At 40.6% G+C, this 12,765-nt stretch overlaps 1 protein-coding gene across 2 annotated transcripts in view; it reads right to left on the bottom strand.

The window, feature by feature from the left end:
- Positions 1-8,820, bottom strand: part of LOC118576684 (zinc finger protein 420-like) — a 33,450-nt gene extending 24,630 nt beyond the window's left edge. For both annotated transcript variants that reach the window (XM_036176896.1, XM_036176895.1), the window contains exons 1-3: positions 8,655-8,820; positions 7,283-7,367; positions 6,946-7,038 (exon numbers count right to left, since the gene is read on the bottom strand). The gene's annotated coding sequence lies outside the window, so the exon portion shown is untranslated. The remainder of the gene's footprint in view (positions 1-6,945; positions 7,039-7,282; positions 7,368-8,654) is intronic.
- Positions 8,821-12,765: the final 3,945 nt, after the last annotated feature.

The raw sequence follows: 12,765 nt of genomic DNA on the forward strand, positions 1-12,765 counted from the left end.
CATATCAACAGCAGTGTAGAGATGAATATGAAATTCAGAAAATCAAAAGTTCCCAGTGAATAGCACTATATGCAGCCAACTTTCCTCAGAGAATATGTATGACCTTCAGGGACTTTAGAAGTTCAACTGCAAACCACAGTACCGGAGTGTGTGTGACAGTGAGAATGTCAGCCAATGTGTTTGGTTTCTCAATGCATTTCACACATGAACATCGTGAACACAATTAGAACACAATTCACATGCAGCCCTTTATCCCAAGTCCTGTTTGGTAATTGGGAACTATTTACAGTGGGAACATGTCCTTTCTACATTAGACCTAACTGATCAGTGAGGAGGTTTTAAAATATGGGGCCTGTCATTACATCACATAATAAGAAAACTGTGATATTTGATACCACAGCAGACTTCTCTGTAGATGAGATTCTGGTCCACAGCATTTTCTTGTATTATAAATTCTTCCACAAATAGGGAGGATCCTCTCAAAAGTTACTGCTGTGTTCCTAACTACATCATCAGTATGATATAAACCTTCTTTTGCTACATTACAACGGCACAGAATGTTCTTCAGATCTGGGCTTCATGTACAGAAACAATTTTATTTTTCACCCATAAGGATCATCCCTAACTATTCCAATGCTGACATGAGGTGTCAGCTCTCCCGTCACATAGACAGGCTCTACACTTACTCTCACACTATCAGTGATACCTCCAAGTTCTTTCCGGTACTGTTGATCTGAATTGTTATCTTTATGTATTATCTTTAGGCCTCTCTTCCTTTCTTTCTTTTCTTCTTCTTCTTTTCTTCTTGAGTATGAGTAGCTTTGCATGAATATAGGTGTAAGCACTGCTTATATGCAGTGCCTGCAGTGGCCAGAAAAGGGCAACAGATCCTCTGGAACCTGACTTACTACAGGAGGGTAATGAGTATCCGTTCAGGGAACTGAACCTGGAAACAACTCTTTAAACTGCTAAGCCACGTCTACAGTCCCTTACTTACTGCTTCTTGATTAGCTACTATACAGACTTAAATCAAGGAACAATGAGACAGAATTCATGGGGCACTGAGGACAATTTTTTTTCTTACAGTGTCAGGTGAGTACGAGGTCACAAAAGACAGTCACACAGAAGTAGGTGACAAAGACAATCTGAGAAGGTGCAGCAACAAAGGACTGGTTGTGGGAAACATTTGTCCATAATTATGTGCCTGAGGCCTTACAAGCATAAGAACAAGTCAATCTGAAATACTAGATGAAAGATATTAGAAAGCTTATATAGAAATTAATGAAATACGGACTCAAAGACAAGGCCATGAGTCAAAGGAATAGACGTGTTTCTGTGAAGAGACAAAAGGACTGACAAGCATTTCCCTCCCTATCCGAACTAAAAGAGCGAATCCTCAAGTACTAGGGCTAGAGCTGAAAAGAGGACACTGCAGTGTACGCCGGCGACGTCGGTGTTACCTATGGAGTGCTGTGGAAAGTCGTATGCAAGTAAATCAGAACTGAAGGAGAAAAGGATGAGTTCCTAGAAAAAGGAAACAAATTTAACATTTTGTGTCGTTAAAACTAGAGCAGGCATTTGCAAGTGCTGAGACTGAAGCAGGAAGAGTTTCTTCGTAGACTCTGAGTCCTGGACGGATTCAGTACAGAATTCTCCTTTCCTTTAGACAAATTTTACACTAATATGCAAAGGAGAATACTGGAGAAGCCATGAAGAAAAGGAAATCTAAAAAGTCATCCTACAAAGCTAGCTTTCCGCTGACACCCAAAGCAGATGAGAAAAAACAAATACATGCAAAGAAAGATCACAGATCAGCTGTCAGGATAGACATAGACACAGAGATTCTTTAAATTACATGGAAACAGACCAAAAGCTGAGTTCATGTCAAGACTGTTTCAACACTTACAAACTAATCAATATAAAACACCAAATAAGTAGAATCAATGAAATGAAACATGGCCATGTCAATAGACTCAAGAAAGGCCCATGGCAAAATTCTCATTATAAAAGCTCTGAAGCATATGAGAATAGAAGGAACGTACCATAATAAAGACAATGAGGTGAGTTTGCATAGTGTGGTGGTTATCAGGTTCACCTAACACTCAAAAGGTCCCTGATTCGAAACCAGGCGGAAACAAAGGTGTATAGTTTGCTGAGCGGTGGTGGTGCACGCCTGTAATCACAGCACTCGGGAGGCAGAGGTAGGCGGATCTCTGTGAGTCTGAGGCCAGCCTGGTCTACAGAACCGAGATTCAGGACAAAAACTACACAGAAAACTCCTGTCTTGAAAAAAATAATTAACTACCCCCCCCATGAAGAAAACAAAGGAAAAAAAGTAACCAAGCAGAAGAGACCTCTAAAATGAAAATTTGAATTCACTGAAGAAATTAAGAATGACACAAGAAGGTGGGAAAACCATTCATCCACGTAGAATAGGGCATATTATTGTAAAATTATCAGTGTTAAAAGATTTATACGATCAACTCAAAAACCCATGACTTACTTCACAGGTACAGTAAAGGGACTCCTACAAATCTACATGGAAGCACAAGGACCCTAAGAGTGTAGAGCAGTGCAGACACTCGGAGCACAGCTTGAGTCATCGCAGCTATGATTTCAGAAGACACTGCTGACCACAGGAACAGCAGCACCTTGGGAATGGCAGAAGAGCAGACACACAACATAATAAGAAGAACAGAAACAGAGCCGGGCCAAGCAGGTGAATTTCACCAAAATGGCAAAAACATATGCTACAGAACACACAGCCTCATCAACAAATGGTGTTGGGAAAAGTGAATATCCACATATAAAAGAATGAAAAGGTCCAGCGAATTCCAATTCACAATTCTAGTGAACTGTGACGCCTGCAGAGCAGCACCAGGGGAAATAAATCCATACACAGTTTCTGAATGGCACTACAAATCAACAGGACACAAGAGCAAGAAGCAACCAACAGGACTGCATGCAATTAAAAACTTACACGGAAATGGTAACAGCTAAAAGGATGAAGAAACAGCCTACAGGATGGAGAAATTTGTTAGCAAACTTTTGATAGCAGAATACAAAACCACAGATTTCCATCAAGAATTAAAAAAGCACAAAGCAAATAAATATGGTAATCAAAAAAGAAGCAAGAAAAAAGAGCATGGTCAAAGTAACTAAAACAGTCAGAATGTACATAGTGCATGCTTCACACTTTTAGTCATGAAGACAATGCTCATCTAATATACACTGAGCTCTCGTCTCTGCCTAGTCAGTGTGCACACTCAAGGTCCCAAACAATAACAAACACTGGAGAAAATGCAGGAGGAAGAACACACAGTCTCAGTGGGCTGCAGCTAGCAGGCAACTCAGTGTGCAGCTTCCTGAACAAGCAAACAAGCGAAAATAGAAAACACTGAGAAGATACTAATCAAGTTTATAAAGGAATTAAATATGCTGCAAAATATCAACAATATAGAAAGGAACTCAGAAAGAGCCATAAGAAATAAAGAAAAATTAACAAAATGATTTGTTTTTATATTTTTCTTCAGTGATTTCTTGAAATGTATGTGGACATTGTTCCCAAATCAAACATAAAAATAGGATACAGTTTCAAAAGAAAATAAAAAAACAACATAAAACACCCTAAAATCACACACACACACACACACACACACACACACACACACACACACACACACACATGTATATTCTGCTGCAGGCTACAGAAATATATCATAAGAACTTAGCTGGTTATGGCAAAGTCACTAGCTGGAGGGATCAGGGAATTCCTTCAGAGGAAGCCAAATTCCAAGGAGTTTTTGGTGTTATTTGATTTGTTATATATCAGCTGTGTTCTGTTATGAAAATCATGTGTGCCTTCATAATTTTCCCAATTGACATTTCCCCTAGAAGGGGTAAGAGTGTGGACTGATCACTCTCTGGACATGCAAATTCCATGTATTTGGAGAACAGCCTCAGGAAAGTCTTTCTCTGGAATCAGATATTTCCCTTTCAAGGAGTAGCATAATAACAGTCCACATGAAAGTCTCCTGATTTAAGGTCAATTCCACAAGGAGATACTGCCTAGGTTAGGTGGACGTTAAGTAATAGCTTTACACAATTTAGCTCAGACCCTCCTTTCTTACAGCCTTATTAACTTTATAGACCTTTAACTCCTTTCCTAACTACTTCTAGGAATATTTAGATAACTTTCTGTGCTGACAGCTATGCTCAGCCAGAACCCCAGTTCAAGAATCCCTGTAATTATCATCATTGGCAGCATCCGGCCAGGTGTATCCCCAGATGGAGGAAAGTACCTTATCAGAGATACCTCTGTACTCTCTACGAACAGACTTAAGCATCCAGGCTACTTGTTTGAGAAGGCCTGATGCATGTGCCAAATAAGCTTTACATCCTCCTTTCCCAAACCTTACCTCTAGTTCCAGATCTCCCTTTAACTATCACCAGAGGCATCTAGCTGTACACAGGTTGCCCAGAGACTGAGCACACTTTCCCCAGTCTGCAGAAAAACGGCAGATAGCTTGGACAGATAGGAGCCACAGGAAAAAAGAAGTCAGTTTTATTTTCTCCCATTGGCCTAGCAGCTTATAGATTCTTAACATTTTCTACCAATCACGTTTAAGACTACAGTTGAGCACATAAGATCCCTCTTCTTAGATATTACCTGAATTTAGCCTTTAGTTAATTCATTTCTCCATTGGTCACTTCCCTTTGGGGTTGCAAATGATAACTAATGGTTATCACCCGTCCGTTTGACCCTGGAAGCCTGGCTTTGCACAACTAAGGGATTACTGCTTGTAACTGTATATATACCAGGATTTCCAGGGCACAGGAGTATGGAGAAGAGAAAAGAGAATGGAAGAACTAGATGGGGAAGAACTTGAGAGGAACAAACTGAGATGGGGAAGAACTAGACTGAAGGACTAGAAGAGAGTACTACAGGAATGAGATGGAAGATGAGGAAGAGCCAGATGGGGAAGTACGAGCTGGGTAAGAATAAGATGAAAAAGACCTAGATGAGGCAGAGTTAAGACAAGAGAATTAAGACAGAACTTAGAGGGAGCAATAGATAAGTATAGAGAGAAATCAGGCAAGAAAGGAGCTAGGCACGAGAACAGAACTGAAGCTGTGTAGATAGGATGTTATGCCAGAGGAATTAAAGCAAGTGGACTATAGAGCTTGGGGTGCTGAGATTCTATTTCTATTTCCTGAAAATAGTCCTCACCATTAGTAGTTCTCTTTCCTAAGCCCCTGGGATGTATAATATTAAGGCTGGTTCTGCTAATATTATACAAGAATATTCTTTTTTTTTTTTTTTTTTTTCCGAGACAGGGTTTCTCTGTGTAGCTTTGGAGCCTGTCCTGGAACTCACAGAGATCCACCTGCCTCTGCCTCCTGAGAGCTGGGATTAAAGGCGTGCGCCACCACCGCCTGGCAAAATTTATTTATTGATTGATTGATTGATTGTACATTGGTGTTTTGCCTGTGTAAGGTTGTTGGTTCCCTGGAACTGGAGTTACAGACAGTTGTGAGCTGCCATGTGGGTGCTGGGAATTGAACCCGGGTCCTCCGGAAAGAACAGTCAGTGCTCTTAAACACTAGGCCATCTCATACAAGAATATTCTATGAAAGTACTTCCTTCAAATATAAGAATACAAAATGCTAAAAGTGAAGGAAGTTTTTAAATAAGATATGCTGTAATGAGGGTTGTCATAATAATGGTAGATAAAAGAAAAAGCCAAATCTATCAACATAGAAAACAAAAATTTTAACAAATGATCAAATGGTCCATTTTCCAGAAAGTTATGTGATCAATATAAATGCATTTCACATAACAGTTTCCAAATACATGAAGCAATCAATGACAGAATTGCGGGAAGCAAGTAAGTCAGTGAAGCAGGGAAGTTTCAACATCCTTCTTTGGGTGATGCTGGAAAACAGACAGAACAGTAGTGAGAAAAACCATGAACAGCACAGAAAACCAGTAACAGCTAGCAGGCCTCCAGAGAATCATCCACACAACAACAGAAGATGCCCAGTCTTCTCCAACTTCAAGCAGCATTCTCCAGTGTAAGCATGTCTTAGAAATAGAACACATCTTCAAACCTAGTAAAGATCAATGACTAAAAAGTATCTTCTTCAAGAACTTGCAATGCTCATATCAACAGTAAAAAACAGAAAAAAAAATACGTAAAAGATAAGTGAATACTGACTCACTGATAGCCTGTTCTCATTCAAACACAGGAAGAAACGTAAAAGAATGTTTTGTTCTGTAAAATCTCCAAGTAATTTGTGCCAAGCTCATACAGGCATTTTTCACATGAATAGAGAAATTGTGAGAAACAGCTTCAAAGACTTCAAAAATTATGAGAGAAGGACCAAATCCAGAGGTGATTTCCAAATATGTAGAAGTTATAGCAATGCAAATCATTGAGAGTTGACATGAAGACAGAAGACAGGGAATATCAATGGACAGACAATGCAGTCAGAGTTTAATACTCTGCAGAGATAGTAAGCAAATCTTACCAAAATGCTGCTGGCATTATTTTAGGAAATGGAGAAAGTAACCCTAAGACAACAGAACCTGAAGGAGCTATAAAATGCTCCAAAAATTGAGAACAGGAAAAGACGAGAGGCATGAATGGTTCTAACTAAACAATATATTCAAATTATAGTAATGAAAATCTTCAACATTGCTATGAAGGCATGATCAGTGATGTGAGTGAAAGAGGTACAATAAAATTTTATTTGCCTTTGAGTCTTTCATTAGATAGTCCTCTAAGATCTACAATAGGATAATCCTGAGATTATCCTCAGTGGAATACTGTAGAATCAATTCAAAAGAAATAGAAGGTGGCAAAACCAATTTAATGCTCTGTTTCTATTGTCATTTGAGCCTCTCACTATCCCTTTATCCCTTCCTCACTCCTTCTTATATACCTGGATCCTTTGCTATTGTCTCCTCTCTCTTCTCCATCCAGGGCTCATTGTTCTGATTCACAGCTGAGCAGGACTGGCTGAGCAGTGGGAGACCTGCATTTAGGAAAGAGATTCTTCAGAAAGTACCTGGAAATTTCCATGGAACAAACATGAAAGATGCTGACACTTGCAAAAGGATAAACATGAGGGAGAGAGAAAATATCAGGATAAATGTCTCTCTTTCTCTGAGGATTTCACTTTACTCTGTGAGATATGAGACTCATTCACTCACAGCTCACACATGTCAAAGTAGGAAGCCTGAGCAGCAGAAAGGGAGACTGCAAGAAAACTTTCTTACCCACAGAGACCAGACTGTTGTACTTCTCCAACAGGAGATCTTTGTAAAGAGCCCTGAGAGCAGAGTTGAGGCATTCTAATTCCTCCTGCAAGAAGTAAGTCCACAGTCACAGCACTGAATGTCGACAAACCTTGAAATCAAAAAACAAGTTTGGCCACGTGTGTACAAAGGGCTTTTCTTGAACCAAGGAGACATTTTTCTGATCTAGGTGAGTGATCATAATAATTCAAAGAGTGCTTTCTAATTTTGTTTTCATCTACAGTGAGTTTCCAACTATAAAAAAAGAGTGTGGGCTGATATCCATTCACAGCATCCAGAAAGTGGTTGTTTGGACCTAAGGTATTACATTAATGTCTAAACATATGAAGATACATTTCTGAATGCTGCATGTACATCATAGAGTGCATACATTCCAGATGTAAAATTAATGGGGAGTAAAAGTTGGCTTAGTAAATTTAATGTTCACAACCATAACTGCAGCACTTGATAAAGTATTGTTATGGGTAGCCCAACAGAGATCAGCACTCAAACAGTTTATAGCCAACTCAAAGTCTTTATTCCAGCCAGCAGAGACTACACTCAAGTGTTCAGGGTCCTAGGCAAGGCTCCAAGTATCCAGAACATGGAATTTTTAAAGGCAGAGACCTCGGTCCAGGAGTCATGCTTGGAAGTTGCAGGGGAAGTTTTTAACAGAAGCAAGCAGTTTTTAACAGAAGCTAAGAGAGGATGTTAGGCTGCCTGAGGCACACACAGGCATCTAGGATAAAAGGTTAGCTAGGGGAGGTTCTCCACAAAAAAAGCAGTTTTAACAAAGGCTAAGTAAGATAGATTAGCTAGGACATCCTGACCTTTGTTTTCTAGAGGAGAGTTGGGTAGTTTTCCATGGGATTCTCCGTCAAGGCAATCAGACTCTAGTTAACCCTGGAAAGGGCCTCAGCAACAATACAAGATGGAGGAACCTGTGCACTGTCTTGTCCTGTCACGGTCTATTTTCTGATTCAATCAAATCTGCGCTGGTTCCTCATGTGGCTAATATCTACAAAGCTCTTTGGGTGCCTAGTCCCAGGGAAAACATGCATGAATTTAAATTCCAGGAGCTTTGTAACTGCTATAATAATAGAAAAAAGAACGGTGTTTGCAGACAGCATATAATGCAAGCATAAAGCTCTACGAGGTTACTGTGTGAAAATACTCTGACAATCATAAGATAAATGAAAAAGTCACGATAAGTCCCAGTTCATAGGATCTCAAACTTCCCGACAATGGTAAGGTATCAGCGACAGAACTGTGAGAACAGCGTCCTTAAGAGCAGCATCAGCGAGCACACCCCTGGTCCTTCCCTCCCGCGTCCCAGCCCCGCAGCTCCTCTGACCTGGGAGGTTCCAGGGCCGCCGGGCTGCGGTTCCCGCCACTGCGCTGTGACTGTGACTTTCCCAGGACACCCCACGTGGCACCTGTGGCTACCGGGAGTTTTCAGGTCCTTCGAGAGAAGCGACTGTCCTCCACCCCGGAATCCGGACCACGGAGCTCCCCCAGGTCCCACAGTGAATGGTGGATTTTCCTGTCACTCTGGCCTGGCTCCTGAGAGTGTCTCCCTGGCCCCGCCCACTACATGCCGGTTCCGGTTACGTGGTTCCTTTAAGTCCGCCCACGCCAGGCGCTTTCCCTTTCTTAATTAGTTTCCCAAATCCATTCAAGTTTTTTCTTTTACCATCTCTCCTCTAATCGGGGCGGGGGCGGGGGGGGGGCGCGAATGCCCCGGCTCTGCCGAGACCCGTCCCTCCCACTGGGTCTCAGGCCGCCTTCCACACAGCTCCAGCTGTCAGCTGCCCTGGACCCGCTCTGCACAGCCTCCCCACATGCTTGCTGCCAGCCTGGACCAGAACTGGATCTAGGAGGACGCTGCACCCCGCACCCCCCCCCCCCCCCCCCACCCCACGTATCTGATCCACACCCTGGGTTCTGACCCTTTCGAGTACAAATTTTCCTTCCTAACTTCTCATCTTGGGATAGCAGCCTCCTGGGTATAAAATGCACAGCAAAAGACAACGCCCTAAATTCTGGTGATCAGGTCCCATTCCCAGAACAAATTAAAATGAAGACAAAATCCCCTTAACACAAATCTCAAATCGTAGCTGTATCCTTTAAGAAAAGCACTTTAAATGATATCCATGGCACAGAACTGAAAAACCAGAGTCATGTTCAAGGAGGTCAAAGCATGTAAAGCACATTAATGAACTCAGAGATAAGTATAAAATGGTTGATGGGCAAGAAAACAGCAAATGCCTGAAGGAAAAGAGGACAATGCAGGATATGAAAACTAAATTCAATAAATAGCTTGAAACACCGAAAAAACCCAAAATGAAATGAAACAGGAAATGGAGAATGCAATGAGCCTGCTAATAAAATAAATCAAATAGGAGACAGAGTATCAGGTTTAAAAAAAAAAAAAAGAGAGGACCGATGTCTCAATCAAAGAAAACAGAAGAGTTAAAATAAAATGCTCCATACAAGTAGCACTATTTAAGGTAAAAATGAAACCCAGCTGCAACCCTACTCTTATATAAAAAAATATTCTAAATTTTAAACACAGTAACTCACCCTAGAGAGCTTTATTAAGAAGTTGGATAATCATTTCCATCATTATACAAATGAATGACTCTAAAAAAACCATCTTTATCCTTCTTTCACAGACCTCCACTATTACCAGACAAATATCTGGAATTACAATAGTCTTAGCAATAATGACTTGGGGGAAGACATTTCAGGAACTCAGGATTTTGAGAGGAAATGGGTGTCTCAGGAAATCAGTGGTCACTCAGTCCTTTTACAGCCTAGTGCTGAATTCACCCTGTGCTGTACCCATCTAGCTGTAACTGCTAGATGGTGACATTGCCATTTTGCTAACTCTCAAGAAACTTTGTCTTCCAGGAATCATTTAAAAGGCGTTTTTACATAAAACATAGGAAATTTATTTTAAAAAAGTGTAGAAACCCATTGCTGTCCCAGATGCAGAAAATAAACAATGATTATGGCCACAGCCCTAAACAAGTCAGCTACACCATCCCATCTAAGGCTCTGAGAACACTGAGGAAGAGGTGATGGGAAGGGAATAAGAAGGGGAAGAGGGGGGATGGACATGACCTGCCATTCTCCAGACTCCACACAGCTAGAGTCATCAGTAACCCAGAGCAACTGTCTTACCTGCATTGCCCACACTCAAGACTTGCCTTAGCCACAATCAATTTAGAAAGGAGAGAGGCTCATAGGGCCCCACCCTTGTAGCTCTCAACTATGACTATGGTTAGATTTTTAGGAGAAGGGGAATCACTGTCTTTAGTTGTGTCTACTCTGAGAAACCACCAGGCTCCAATCCAGAGCACCAAATCCACATCCTCACAGATGGACCCTGGTTAATCTCAATGGATCAAAAAACAAAATGAGTAGAAATGAATATGAGAGAGAGAGAGGTAGTGAAGCGCGCGCGCGCGCGCGCACACACACACACACACACACACACACACACACACACACACTCAGGAGGGGGGATGGGGAGAGAGAATTATTAGAAGAATGGTCCAGGATCGTAGGAAGTCAGGGATGAGAGTGCACTGAAAGTGAGGTATATCATGTGAAAAGGAAAACAATAAATAAAAATGACCACATCAGATTATACTTTCATTTTTGTGTTTGTATCTGGTGTGGAATCAGGTAGTACTAGCTTCATTAAGAGTCTGGAAGCCTCATTTCCCTTTTACATAAAAAAATATTTTAAGTAGCTTCTGTATCAGTTATTCTTTGAAGATTTGACAGAATTCTGTGATGAGTCAATCTTCTTGGTGATTATTTTTCTTTACTTTCTCTCTTTTATTTTTTTTCTTGAATGGGGGTACATTTATTATTGCCTCACTGTTGCTGCTGCTTAATTATCGGCTTATTTATTTCATGTTGATGTAATTTTGGTATGTGGGATGAATCAGATTATTTGTCCATTTCTTTTGGAGTTTCCAGTGTAGTTTCCTGGAGGTGTTTAAAGTCAGTGAACATCAGTTACACTTTGTAGTTGGTGTTTTCCTGCCTGGCCCACAGTCAGGACAAATCTCTCTTACCCGCCAGTCCCACAGTCACTCAGACCCAACCAAGAAAGCACACAGAAACTTATATTGCTTACGAACTGCATGGCTGTGGCAGGCTTCTTGTTTTCTACTTCTTCTATCTTAAATTAACCCATTTCTGTTAGTCTATACTTTGCCACATGTCTGTGGCTTACTGGTATCTTTACATGTTGCTTCTCAGGGCAGTGGCTGGCAGTGTCCCCTCCCCAGCCTTCCACTTCCCAGAATTCTCTTCTCTCTTGTCCCGCCTATACTTCCTGCCTGGCCACTGGCCAAACAGCATTTTATTTATACAGTGCGATATCCACAGCACTCCCCCCCCTTTTTTTAAAGGAAGGTTTTAACTTTTACATAGTAAAATTCATATAACTAAACAATTATCAAGCAAGAATTATAGTTACAATATCTAGTCTATTTGTTTTGGCAAAATTAAACAAAATATTTTGTCTATCCTATATTTGTGAGTCTAAGGTTTTTATATCTAACTTATCTTTTATCATAACTGAGGAAATTATAACTATATAGTCTTCAACCACATCAAAGACCTCAGAAGGATATAATATTACCTGAGAACCAGGAGAAGGATGCAAGCAACTTTCGGGAGTCTTGTAGGGTAGATAGAGACAGCTGGCAGCCTGAACAGCCACCTAATGTTCCTTTGTAAAGTTGGGGCATTTGTCTTCAGCCCACAGGGCTAGAGTCTCTTGGTCACTTTTTTCAGTGTCCTGTAGAATGTCTGGCAGTTTCCTCTGTGAAGCAGGAACCTGAAGGACCATTTTGTCAAGCAAAGTTCAGTGGTCACCTTTCTATGGGTCCTGCATGTCCATTAATCAAGCAGTCCAGGCAAGAACAGTTTCTTGCCCAAATGGCTATTTTTGCCAAGGTGAAGATAAACTCCATATGAAGTGTCTTCGATCCCCATCCTCCTCTCTGAAGTAAATCAGTGCTGCCAGGAGCAGACATGTCTCACTATCCAGAAAGTCTAAATTTTAAAAGTATTTTAAATGCCATATTCTGTAGGTCTTTGAAGTATTTGAAGATTACCTGTCTATCTGAAATATATCTATATATACCTAGAAAACTTAGCATGACTATAAGTTTGATTATCATAGAAGACTAATTGATCTGTATTTCTTAATTATCCATTACAATCTAAATGAGTTGTATAAACATAATACCTCAAATGAGAGTAGAAATATATAAATATACAGTATAACAAAATTAACTTTAATTTTGTATCAATAAACTAAAATCTATACTAATGTAAAACATTTTAAACAAGCAACACTTGTACACTTGATTAGGCTGTGCAGTTAGCTTGGGTACTTCTCAGGTCATGTTGACAAAAATAATTCTATATAAACAGTT

This window comes from Onychomys torridus, unplaced genomic scaffold, assembly GCF_903995425.1.
Source record: "Onychomys torridus unplaced genomic scaffold, mOncTor1.1, whole genome shotgun sequence".
Lineage (NCBI taxonomy): Eukaryota > Metazoa > Chordata > Mammalia > Rodentia > Cricetidae > Onychomys > Onychomys torridus.